Source organism: Lontra canadensis, unplaced genomic scaffold, assembly GCF_010015895.1.
Source record: "Lontra canadensis isolate GAN:19392208 unplaced genomic scaffold, GSC_riverotter_1.0 scaffold10, whole genome shotgun sequence".
Taxonomy (NCBI): Eukaryota; Metazoa; Chordata; class Mammalia; order Carnivora; family Mustelidae; genus Lontra; species Lontra canadensis.
The window spans coordinates 14,884,990-14,897,271 of record NW_022631004.1 but is presented as its reverse complement, the minus strand read 5'-3'; the positions used below and the strand labels follow the sequence as shown (position 1 = coordinate 14,897,271).

The window sequence follows — 12,282 nt, the reverse complement described above, 5'->3', positions numbered from 1 at the left end:
TATGTATATAAGATATATTATACATGTATATTTGTTTCTTAGGGTTGCCTCCAAAGTACCACAAATTGGGTGACTTGAAACAACAAAAATGTATTTTCTCACAGCTCGGGAGGCTGGTGGTCTGAAATCAAGGTGTCAGTGAGGCCACATTCTCTCTGAAAACTGTAAAGGAGAATCCCTCCTTGCCTCTTCTGGTTTCTTGTCATTTCCTGCAAGCCCTTGCTTTCCTTAGCTTGTAGATACATCAGCTACTCTGTGTCTATCATCACATAGCTCTCTGCTCCTTGTGTGTCCCTTCACATTGTCTTCCTTCTGTGAGTGCTTGCGTTCAACATTCCTCTATTTCGAGAGGACACCTGTGCCCTGGATAAGAGGCCCATGCTACTCCAGTATCCAGTAAGTACTTCATCTTAATTGACAAGTACAATGACACTCTTTCCAAATAAGATAACATTGTGAGGTACTGGGGTGTTAGGACTTCCACGTATCTTTTTTGGGGGATACAATTCAACCCCTAGCTATATACACATTATGTAATCCACATGTAGTATTATTTATATTTAATGCAAACCTTATATATTCTTGTGTTATATAATACATATACAATGCTACTTATGTATACACACATATACCTATATATGAAATAAATTTCATGGTGTATTTGGGAAATGAGAACAGTAGTCATGAGCACACAATGTATATAGTTGGAGGAGAAATCTGAAAGCCAAAGTTACAGAGGGATCTTCAAGTCTCTCTGGATTTCTATTCCATAACTTGAAGAAAGGCCTTGATTATTGTTCTCCTTAAATAGAAGAGATTGTCAAAGTTCCACTTGTAATTTGTCAGTATACCTTCTAAATAATATATTTTGCAAGGTTTATGCTTTCTGCCTCTAGAAATAATACGTATTATTGAAAAAAATTAGAAAATTCAGAAAACCATATAGTAGAAGGAAATCACCCATAATCTTACTACCTTGAGATAGCCACTCCTAATGTTATATAATAAAATGTTAATGATGAAGTATTTGAAAATACAAAATATTTGTCAATATATATGGGTTATGACACATGATAATAAGATGAACACTTGTGAGCCCACCATCCAGCTTAACAACTAGAAGAACATTATCAACAGTCCTCAAGGGCCTGGAAACTTCTGGTGGCTTCTCGCCACACCCAGCTCCCACCCAGCTGGCCACACACCAGCTTCTCTGCACACCACTGCCCCAAGACACAGCCGTGAACATATGTATGAAGTCTAAACACGATTTTGTTTAGTTTATGTTTAGATTTGGTTGTTTTGAGCTGCATAACTAATGTGCCATAAGTCGGCTGGCCCTTTGCTCCAGAAGCAGACATTATCTTTGTTACACTGGACAGGAAGCAGAACTGACTAGATCTGGAGGGAGGCACTCCCAGATCTTCCAAGACTTTTCACTAGGCAAACATCCTTGAAAAAATATTCGAGCACCAAGAGCTGTCATCATCTTTCCCACAAGACACACAAGACTGTGGGAAACCCACAGATAAGTGTTTTTCCTTTTTTTTTTCCCTACCTTTTAAAAAATTATTAACATATAATGTATTATTTGTCTCCGGGGTACAGGTGATAAGTGTCTTTCAACAGAACTTTACCAGCAGACAAGGCAGGAGGTAAGGCGTCTGTGCTCAGGGAGTGGACGTTTTAGTACAGAAACAGGGCAGAAGTACACACATGAAACAGGTTATCTTTAGTGCTTTTAAGGCGGTAAACAGGTTGTGGAGATAGAGACGAACACAAGGAATGGTGTGCTTAGATGGCAACATCAGGCAGGCTTCTCTCAGGAGGCTCCATCAAGGCTGAGAGGCGGAGCATACCAGTTGCAGCAAGCACATTTAGGGCAGAGGGAACAGCCTCCTGTTCCTGAGTTCCTCCATTCCTCTGAGTCCTGAGTGGGGACTCAGAGGCAGAAAGGAGCTTGGTGTGGCCACCAGAGAGGCCAGTGTACATGGTGGACTGTGAGCTGGGGAAAAAGGGGCAGAAGGCCTTGAAGCCATGGAGGGAAGTTTGGATTTTAAGAGCACACAGAAGGGTTTTTTTTTTTTTTTTTTAAGATTTTATTTATTTATTTGACAGACAGAGATTACAAGTAGGCAAGAGAGGCAGGCAGGAAGAGAGAGGAGGAAGCAGGCTCTCTGTGGAGCCGCGAGCCGGATGTGGGGCTCAATCCCAGGACCCTGGGATCATGACCTGAGCCGAAGGCAGAGGCTTTAACCCACTGAGCCACCCAGGCGCCCTGCACAGAAGGATTTTGAACAGAGGTGTGAGTGGGTCTGATTTGCATTTTTACCAGGCTCACTTGGCTACTGTCACAGAAGGGCTTAGGAGGGACTTCTTTGAACATCGACAGGTCCTTATCATTTCTGATTGAATTTTTAACTTATTAGCCCCATCTGACATCAAATGGGCTTTGACTTAGGTATTCCCAGAATTAAAACTGACTTTTAAATTTCATCACTGACATTTTCTGCTGCTACTGATATAAGTACATCACTTTGACTTATTTCTCTTTTATACTCAGACATTTGTGTGTACTCGTTCAGGTTAGTCCAGCAAGGCTCATGAATCCCAGTGTAACGTCCTTCAGGAAGGAAGAAAAAGGAAATACCAGATGAGCAATTTAGACTTCCTGCAGCATGTGGGCCTCCAATCACAAGGAATGCTACATGACTTTCACCCCGCGAGCTGTATCAAGCAGGTACCTATGGGGAAAAAGGCCAATGATTTAGTTCTTTGAAATAGAGCATTTTCAAGTGGACATGCTTGACTCCTATGCATTTGCTCTGAGGGTTTGGTTTGAGCTTGGTCTGCAGGACTTGTGACCCCCCCCCCCCCGCCCCCGCCAACGGTGTGGATGAGGGTGAACAAGTAGTCACCAGGGGCCAGTTCCAAGCTGGGGATTTCTTTGAGGGCTCACAATGCATTCAAAATATGTACAGATTTTCACACTTTGTGCTATAACATAGACTTTTTTTTTTTTTTTGAGAAAGAGAGAGAGAAAGTCTGTGCATATGGGGGTGGTGAGGGGCCACCAAATACCTTCTGAAGACTCTTTTTGTTTTTGGAAAAGTGGTCTATAGATAGAGTGAACTGGAGTTCTTGGCCATCGTCTTCCTCATTTGTTACAGCTTTTCTGCTTTGTCCAGGCCCCTCTTTGCACAACTTGTTCCCATCTCGGGATCATTGGTACTAAAAGAATGTATTAGTTAGAGTTCTCCAGAGAAATAGAAACAGAACATCTCTGTCTCTCATCTATTTACCATGTCTGTCTATCTATCTATCTATCTATCTAATCTATCTATCTATCTATCTATCATCTATCATCTATCATCATCATCTATCTACCTATCTATCTATCCAACCATCTGTCTAGATTTACTCTAAGGAATTGGCTGATGTGAGTGCAGTGGCTGGCAGGTCTAAAACCTGTGGGGTAGGCTGGTAGGCTGGAGATTCAGTAAGAGTTGATGTTGCAGTCTTGAATCTGAATTACACAGGGCAGCAGGCTGGATTTCCATGCTGCAATATTGGGAAAAATTGCTCTGGAAAACTTGGTTTTGCTCTTGAGACCTTTGACCTTTGACTGATTGGATGAGGCCCACCCACATTATGGAGGATAATCTAGTTTTACTCAAAGACTACTGACTTAAATGCAATCAATCTAATAACTAGACAGATTGGGAAGATGGCAGAGGAGTAGGGGACCCTAGTTTTGTCTGGTTTTTGGAATTCAGCTAGATAGCTATCACATAATTCTGAACACCTATGAACTCAACTGGAGACCTAAGAAAAGAATTGCTACAACTCTACGAATAGAAAAGCGACCACTTCTTGCAAGGTAGGAGGTGTGAAGAAGTGGATCCGAGGTGATATACCAGAAGATAAACTGTATGGGTAGGGAACTGCCTTAAGCCAGTTACCAGAGAGTGATACAGAAACAGAGCATGCAAAATTGGAATTTTTAAAAGCCTGCTCCAGTGGGGGATGTCCCTGCCTGAAAGGTGTTCAGGTGGAGAAGTAGGGTGGAACCCCAGGTGGGGTGGTGTGGTCTCAGGATCCCCTGGGTCACAAAAAGAATGGAGGTGCCTGAGTGCAGCAGAGTTCACAAACATCAGAGCGGAGAAGCCAGCTGCAAACAGGAAGACCAGCTAAAGATTTCCATAAACTGTGAACCCCTTCATGATTGGGTGACTGCTCCCCAAGCAGAGGCCCAGCAAGTGACAGAACCCTGGTGAGACCTTCCCTCCCCCAGGAGGAGTGGCACGGGTGTGTGCCATAAGAGTTTGTAAAGTTTGGGGACTTGAAATGAATTGCAAACTGGAGTTAAAACACTTGGTCATAGGCAGAGTGGGGATGGAAACCATGGAGACGAGTGATTGACTGAGAGCACACTGAGGAGTGGGGGGAGCCTTCAACTCCAGGGCTAGAGGTGGGGCGCAGCCATTTTCAACCCCCATATTGGCTCTGGATTTGTTTACACTGAGTCTGGCCCCCTGGGAAGGTTCGTGCTATCTCACCCAGGGAAAGACAGCTGAGAATCAGTGCAGCAACAGGCCCTTTCCCCAGAAGACCAGCAGGGACTTCCAGCTAATACCACGTTTACCAAACACACAGAAATACAAACTTCAGCACTAGGAGAAAATAGTATATAGAATTTGTGTTTTCCTCATGATTCTTTAGTCTTTCAGTTTAAATTTTTTTCTTTTTCAACAAATTTCTTGTTTTATCAATTCCTTAAGTCTTTTTAAATTTTCATTTTTATATTTATATTTATGTTTTATTTCTATATATTTTACATTTTTGGCTTCCTCTCAGTTTATTCAATTTTATTTTTGTGAAAGTTTTTCTTTCTTTACAATTTTGGGATCTAGTTTCTTCTAACAGACCAAAATACACCCAGGATCTAGTGTATAGCTCTGTTTTATTCACCTGTTTGATTATATTCTCTCTCTCTCTCTCTTTTTGGTTTCTGGTCTCTTGTAATTTGTTTAGTGTATATTCTTCTGAGGTTGTTGTTGCTATTTTTGTATTTTGCCCTCTGGTTCATTCCTTCTTCTCTGAACAGAATGACAAGATGGAAGCACTCAGTCCAAAAAAGAAAACAAGAGGCAGTATTCACTGCTAGAGACCTAATCAGTATGGATATAAGATGTCAGAACTAGAATTCAGAATAACAATTATAAAGATACTAGCTAGGCTTCAAAAAAGCATAGAAGACATTAGAGAATCTCTTTATGGAGAAATAAAAGAACTAAAATCTAATCAGATCAAAACAAAAAAGGCTATTAATGAGATGTAATAAAAAAACGGAGGCTCTAACTGCTAGGATAAATGGGACAGAAGAGAAAATTAGTGATATACATAACAAAATCATGGAAAATTTAAAAAAAAACTGAGAAAGAGGTAAACAATAACTGGATCATGAGGGGGGAATTCGAGAGATAAATGAAACCATAAAGTGAAATAATATTAGAATAATTGGGGTCCCAGAGGAAGGGGGGGGCAAAAAGTATATTTGAGCAAATTATAGCTAAGAACTTTCCTAATCTGGGGAAGGAAATAGGCATTCATGTCTAGGAGTCCCAGAGAACCCCCCCTCAAAATCAATAAAAATAGGTCAACACCTTGACATATAATAATGAAACTTGCAAATTTCAGAGACAAAGAGAAAATTCTGAAAGCAGCTTGGGACAAGAGATCCTTAACCTACAAGGGTAGAAGCACAAGACTAGTGGCAGACCTATCCATAGATACCTGATAGGCCAGAAAGGACAGGCAAGATATATTCAAGGTGCTTAATGAGAAAAATATGCAGCCAAGAATACTTTATCCAGCAAGGCTGTCATTCAGAATAGAAGGAGCAATAAAGAGCTTCCAGGACAAACAGAAACTAAAAGAATTTGTGATCAATGCCAGCCCTGCAAAAAATATTAAATGGGCTCCTTTAAGTGAAAAGAGAGCTCAAAAGTAACATAGACCAGAGAGGAACAGACAGTACACAGAAACAGTGTGACTCTAAAGGTAATACAATGGCACTAAAGTCAAATCTTTCAATAGTTACTCTGAATGTAAATGGGCTAAATGCTCTAATAAAAAGACACAGGGTACCAGATTAGATAAAAAAGCAGGACTCATCAATATGTTGTCTGCAAGAGATTCATTTTAGACCCAAAGACACCTCCAGATTAAGTGAGAGGGTGAGAACCATTTATCATGCTAACAGACATCAAAAGAAAGCTGGTGTAACAATCCTTATACCAACCATATCAGGTTTTAAACTGAAGACTATAATAAGAGATGAAGAAGGACACTATATCATAATTAAAGGGTCTATCCAACAAGAAGATCTAACAATTGTAAATATTTATGTCTCTAACATGAGATCAGCCAATTTTATAAACCAATCAATAACAAAATTAAAGAAACACATTGAGAATAATATAAAAATAGTAGGGGACTTTAACACCCCACTCACAGCAATGGACAAATCATTTAAGCAGAAGATCAACAAGGAAACAAGGGCTTTGAATGACACACAAGACCAGATGGACTTCATAGGTATATTCGGAACATTCCATCCTAAAGCAACAGAATACACATTCTTCTCAAGTGCACTTGGAAAATTCTCCAGAATAGATCACATCCTGGGTCACAAATCAGATCTCAATTGGTACCAAAAGATTGGGATCATTCCCTGAGTATTTTCAGACTACAATCCTTTGAAGCTTGAACTCAGTCATAAGAGGAAATTTGGAAGGAACACAAATATATAGGTTAAAGAGCATCCTACTAAAGAATGAATGAGTCAACCAGGAAATTAAAAAAGAATTAAAAAATTAATGGAAACACATGAAAATGAAAAAAACAACAGTTCAAAACCTTTGGGATGCAGCAAAGGTGGTCCTAAGAAGGAATTAATATGGCAGTTCAAGCCTTTCTCAAGAAACAAGAAAAGTCTCAAATACACAACCTAACCTTTCTCCTAAAGGACCTAGAGAAAGAACAACAAATAAAGCTTAAACTCAGCAGAAGAAGAGAATTAATAGTGATTAGAACAGAAATCAATGAAATAGAAAACAAAAGAACAGTAGAATGATCAATGAAACTAGGAGCTTATTCTTTTAAAGAACTAATAATATCAATAAACCTCTAGCCAGGCTTATCAAAAAGAGAGGAGAAAGGACCCAAATAAATAAAATCATGAGTGGAAGAAGAGAGATTACAACCAACACCAAAGAAATACAATTATGTGATCATATTATGAGCAACTATATGCCAACAAATTAAGCAATCTAGAAGAAATGGATACATTCCAAGAAACATATAAACTATAAAAACAGGAACAGGAAGAAATAGAAAACCTGAACAGACTGAAAACCAGCAAGCAAATTGAAGCAGTAATCAAAAATGTCCTACAAACAAGAGTCCAGGGCCAGATGGCTTCCCAGGGAAATTATAACAAACATTTAAAGAAGAATTAATACCTATTCTTCTAGCTGTTTCAAAAACTAGAAATGGAAGGAAAACTTCCAAACTCTTGCTATGAGACCAGCATTACCTTGATCCCAAAACCAGACAAAGATCCCACCAGAAAGGAGTTACAGACTAATATTCCTGATGAACATGGATGCAAAAATTCACATCAAGATACTAGCCAATAGGATCCAATAGTGCATTAAAAGGATTATTCACCATGACCAAGTAGGATTTATTCTTGAGCTGCACATGTGGTTCAACATCCTCAAATCAATCAATGTGATACCCTACATTAATAAAAGAAATGGCAAGAACCATATGATCCTCTCAATAGGTACAGAAAAATTATTTGACAAAGTACAGCATCCTTTCTTGATTAAAACTCTCCACAGTGTAGGGATGGAGGGAACATACCTCAATATCATAAAAATCATACACAAAAAGCCCACAACGAATTTCATTCTCAATGGGGAAAAACTGAGAGCTTTGCCCCTAAGGTCAGGAACACGACAGTGATGTTCACTATCACCACTGCTGTTCAACATAATACTAGAAGTCCTAGTCTCAGCAACCAGCCAACAAAAGGAAATAAAAGACATACCAATCAGCAAAGAAGTCAAACTCGCACTCTTTGCAGATGACATGAAACTCTATGTGGGAAACTCTATGTGGGAAAGACTCTACCTCCAAATTGCTAAAACTCATATAAAAATTCAGCAAATTCATAAGATATAAAGTCAATATGCAGAAATCAGTTGCATTTCTATACACTAACAATGAGACAGAAGAAAGAGAAATTAAGGAATCAATCTAATTTACAATTGCACCAAAAACCATAAGACACCTAGCAATAAAGCTAACCAAAGTGGCCAAGGTCTGTACTCTGAAAATTATAGAACATTCAAGAAAGAAATGGAGGAAGACATAAAGAAATGGAAAAATGTTCTATGCTCATGGATTGGAAGAACAAATGTTGCTAAAATGTCTATGCTACCTAGAGCAATCTACACATTCAGTGCAATCCCTATCAAAATATCATCAACATTTTTCACAGAGCTGGAACAAATAATCCTAAAATTTGTATGGGACCAGAAAAGACCCTGAATCTCCAGGAGAATGTTGAAAAAGAAAACCAAAGCTGGTGACATCACAATTCCAGACTGCAAGCTCTATTACAAAGCTGTAATCATAAAGACAGTATGGTACTGGCACAAAAACAGATACATAGATCAATGGAACAGAATAGAGTCCCCAGAATGGATCCTCTACTCTATGATCAATTAATCTTTAAATGAAATGAAATGAAATTTATTTTTTATATATTTAATATATTAAATATATTATAATTAATTAATTTAATAATCAAATTAATTATCAATTAATAATTTATTTACATATGTGCTTAACTAATTAATATATTTACTCAATTAATTTAATTAATATATTAATATAGTAAATATATAAATATATTATTTATATTTTTTAATATAATGTATTTTTATCCCCAGGGGTACAGGTCTGTGAATCACCAGGTTTACACACTTCACAGCACATACCCTCCCCAATGTCCATAACCCCACCGCCCTCTCCTGACCCCCCTCCCCTCAGCAACCCTCAGTTTGTTTTATGAGATTAAGAGTCACTTATGGTTTACATGATCAACTAATCTTTGACAAAGCAGTAAAGAATATCCAGTGGAAAAAAAGATAGTCTCTTTCAACAAATGATGTTGGGAAAACTGGATAGCCACATGCAGAAGAATGGAATGGGACCATTTTCTTACACCGTATGCAAAAATAAACTAAAAATGGATGAAAGACCTAAATGTGAAACAGAATCCATTGAAATCCTAGAGAACAACCTCTTTGATCTCAGTTGCCGAAACTTCTTGCTAGACATGTCTCCAAAGGCAAGGGAAACAAAGGCAAAGATGAACTATTGGGACTTCATCAAGATAAAAAACATTTTCACAGCAAAGGAAACAGTCAACAAAACCAAAAGACAACCTACAGAATGGGAGAAGATATTTGCAAATGTTTTATCAGATAAAGTACTATTATCCAAAATCTCTAAAGAACTTATTAAACTCAACACCAAAAGAACAAATAATCCAGTCAAGAAATGGGCAGAAGACATGAACAGACTTTTCTCCAAAGAAGACATTCAGATGGCCAACAGATACATGAAAAAGTGCTCCACATCACTTGGCATCAGGGAAGTACAAATCAAACCCACAATGAGATACCACTTCACACCAGTCAGATGGTTAAAACTGACAAGTTAGGAATCAATAAAACATTTCTCTGCATTGAGGATGCAGAGAAAGGGGAACCCTCCTACACTGTTGGTGGGAATGCAAGCTGGTACAGCCACTCTGTAAAACAGTATGGAGGTTCCTCAGAAAGTTAAACATAGAGCTATCCTATGACCCAGCAATTGCACTACCAAGTATTTACCCCAAAGATACAAATGTAGTGATCCGAAGGGGCACCTGTACCGCCATGTTTGTAGCAGCAATGTCCCCAGTAGCCAAACTGTGGAAAGAGCCCAGATGTCCATCAACAGATGAATGGGTAAAGAAGTTGTGGTCTATATATACAATGGAATATCAATCAACCATCAGAAAGGTGTAATCTTGTCATTTACAACAACATGGGTGGAACTAGAGAGTATTATGCTAAGCAAAATAATTCAGAGAAAGACAATTATCATATGATTTCACTCATATATGGAATTTAAGAAACAAAACAGAGGACCATAGGGAAAGGGAGAGAAAAATAATAGATGACAAAATCAGAGACAGAGACAAACCAAAAGAGTCTCTTAATCATAGGAACCTAAGGGTTCCTGGAGGGGAGGGGAGTGAAGGGTGGGGTAACAAGGTGATGGGCATTAAGGAGGATATGTGACGTGATGAGCACTGTGTGTTATATACAACTGATGAATCACTGAACTCTACCTCTGAAACTAATCATACACTCTTTTTTAATTAACAGAATTTAAATTAAAAAGAAAAAAAGAAAGAACTACACTGAAACATCTGGGGACCAGAGCCTACCAGATTAATACATGAAGTTCATTACCACAAGGAGAATGTGGCACACTCTTACAGCAGGTTCGTTGCCACTATCCATATGAGTCCTCTTCCCCACCTACTACCAACAATTTTGCTAAAGTTTGGCTGATTCCTTACTTTCTTTTCTCCTTCCAAAATAATTATGGGGCACTCTCTTTGGCTCTCACACTTCGTCTGCCACCTCACCTCCTCAGCCTACCACCTACAAAGCTCTGAGGTTGCTCTAAGGTAAATCAGATCATTTTGAATACTTCTGTTTGCTACACCTATTCAAACTTCTCCAGTTAACTCTTTAGGAAACCTGGACTGTCCAAATAATCTTCTCAAAGTTTGTTCAGACACCAAAAAAGGCAAAGAAAGTTAGTGTTCATTCTTATGTTTATAGTTATTATGATTAATACATCATGATTAATATGATTAATTATATATTATAATTTATATATTATAATAGTCATATAATATATTAATTAGATATTAATATATAATAATTTATATATTATGTAATGTATACTAATTATTAATTATGATTATTATTATGATTAATAGTGGATGAAAAATTATGATACATAGAATCATGCATTCATGTATATTTGTGAGTGTTCTATGGAACTGCTCTTTTAATCAGTATATATAGTATATTTATATTTATGCCAATTCTTGCACATATTTTTCTTGTAAATATTTAGAGACCTATTTTATAGATGGTATGTCTTTGCTTTCCTTGTATATTAATGTACCAAATCAACTTCCACTTATAATATGTTTTCTACATGGAAAATATAATCTGATTTATGATGATATTTATGAAATAGTTTTTCAAAACTCATTTTAGCCATCATGGGGGTGTCTAGTACACTTTTACCTCTGAACTTTTACCTCTCTGTGTTAGTCTACTTGAGACTTAGCCACCTTCCACTTCACTGAAGGCCAGTACCCGGTTACCTCTGGTATTAGCTTAAGAGAAAGTAATACATATATCTTTACTAAGTATCTAGCCCGAGGATCAGATTTAATCCATAAAAATGGAATGCTGGCCTTCTAAGAAGAGATTTGTACTTTTCTTCTTGCAGAAGGAAGCCTTAAGCTAACATCCCTATACATTTTAAAATGAAAAAGAGACTTCAAACAAATCCTCTAACTCATCTTTTAGGAAAAAGCCCCAAGGTCCTTGTTTACTAATTTATTTTGAAAGGAACTTTCCATCAAGTGGAAGCAGTTTTGTGCATATTCTGAGTCATGGGGATTGTGAAGCAGTGCAGGGTGATCCCTGAGCAAAGGGAATAATCATTCAATGATATGGGGGTTCAGGGGGTTTGAGTCACATGGAGCTTGGAAAGAGGTGTTGCTGTAGTCCAGGAAGCCTTCAGAGAGAAATTAATCTGTCCTTGAATAGGTACACTTGGTGAACATGGAGAGAAGGGGAGGGGAACAAAAGCAAGAGCAAGGGCTTGAGTATGGCTGGAGAGAGCCACATTGATGATTGATGGCAGTATCCTCATTTTGCCTATGGAGAAATTAAGGCTTAAATATCTTGGTCCAGAGCCAACTTGGAATTCTTGGCCCTGAGTCAAGCCAAGTAAAAATTCAGAGTCAGAATTTAGGTTCTCAAGATCCCCTTACCTCTACACAAGGAAACAAAATATCTGGGAAGACTCTTCTTCTTACAGTTAGGTGTTTTACTTATGTTT

At 38.1% G+C, this 12,282-nt stretch overlaps 1 long non-coding RNA gene across 1 annotated transcript; it reads left to right on the top strand.

Moving 5' to 3' along the window:
* The first annotated feature begins 289 nt into the window (after positions 1 to 289).
* Positions 290 to 10,955, top strand: LOC116866741. The gene is made up of 3 exons (XR_004382452.1): positions 290 to 396; positions 2,564 to 2,740; positions 10,515 to 10,955. It is a non-coding gene; the product is annotated as an uncharacterized LOC116866741 (long non-coding RNA).
* The last annotated feature ends 1,327 nt before the right edge of the window (positions 10,956 to 12,282 follow it).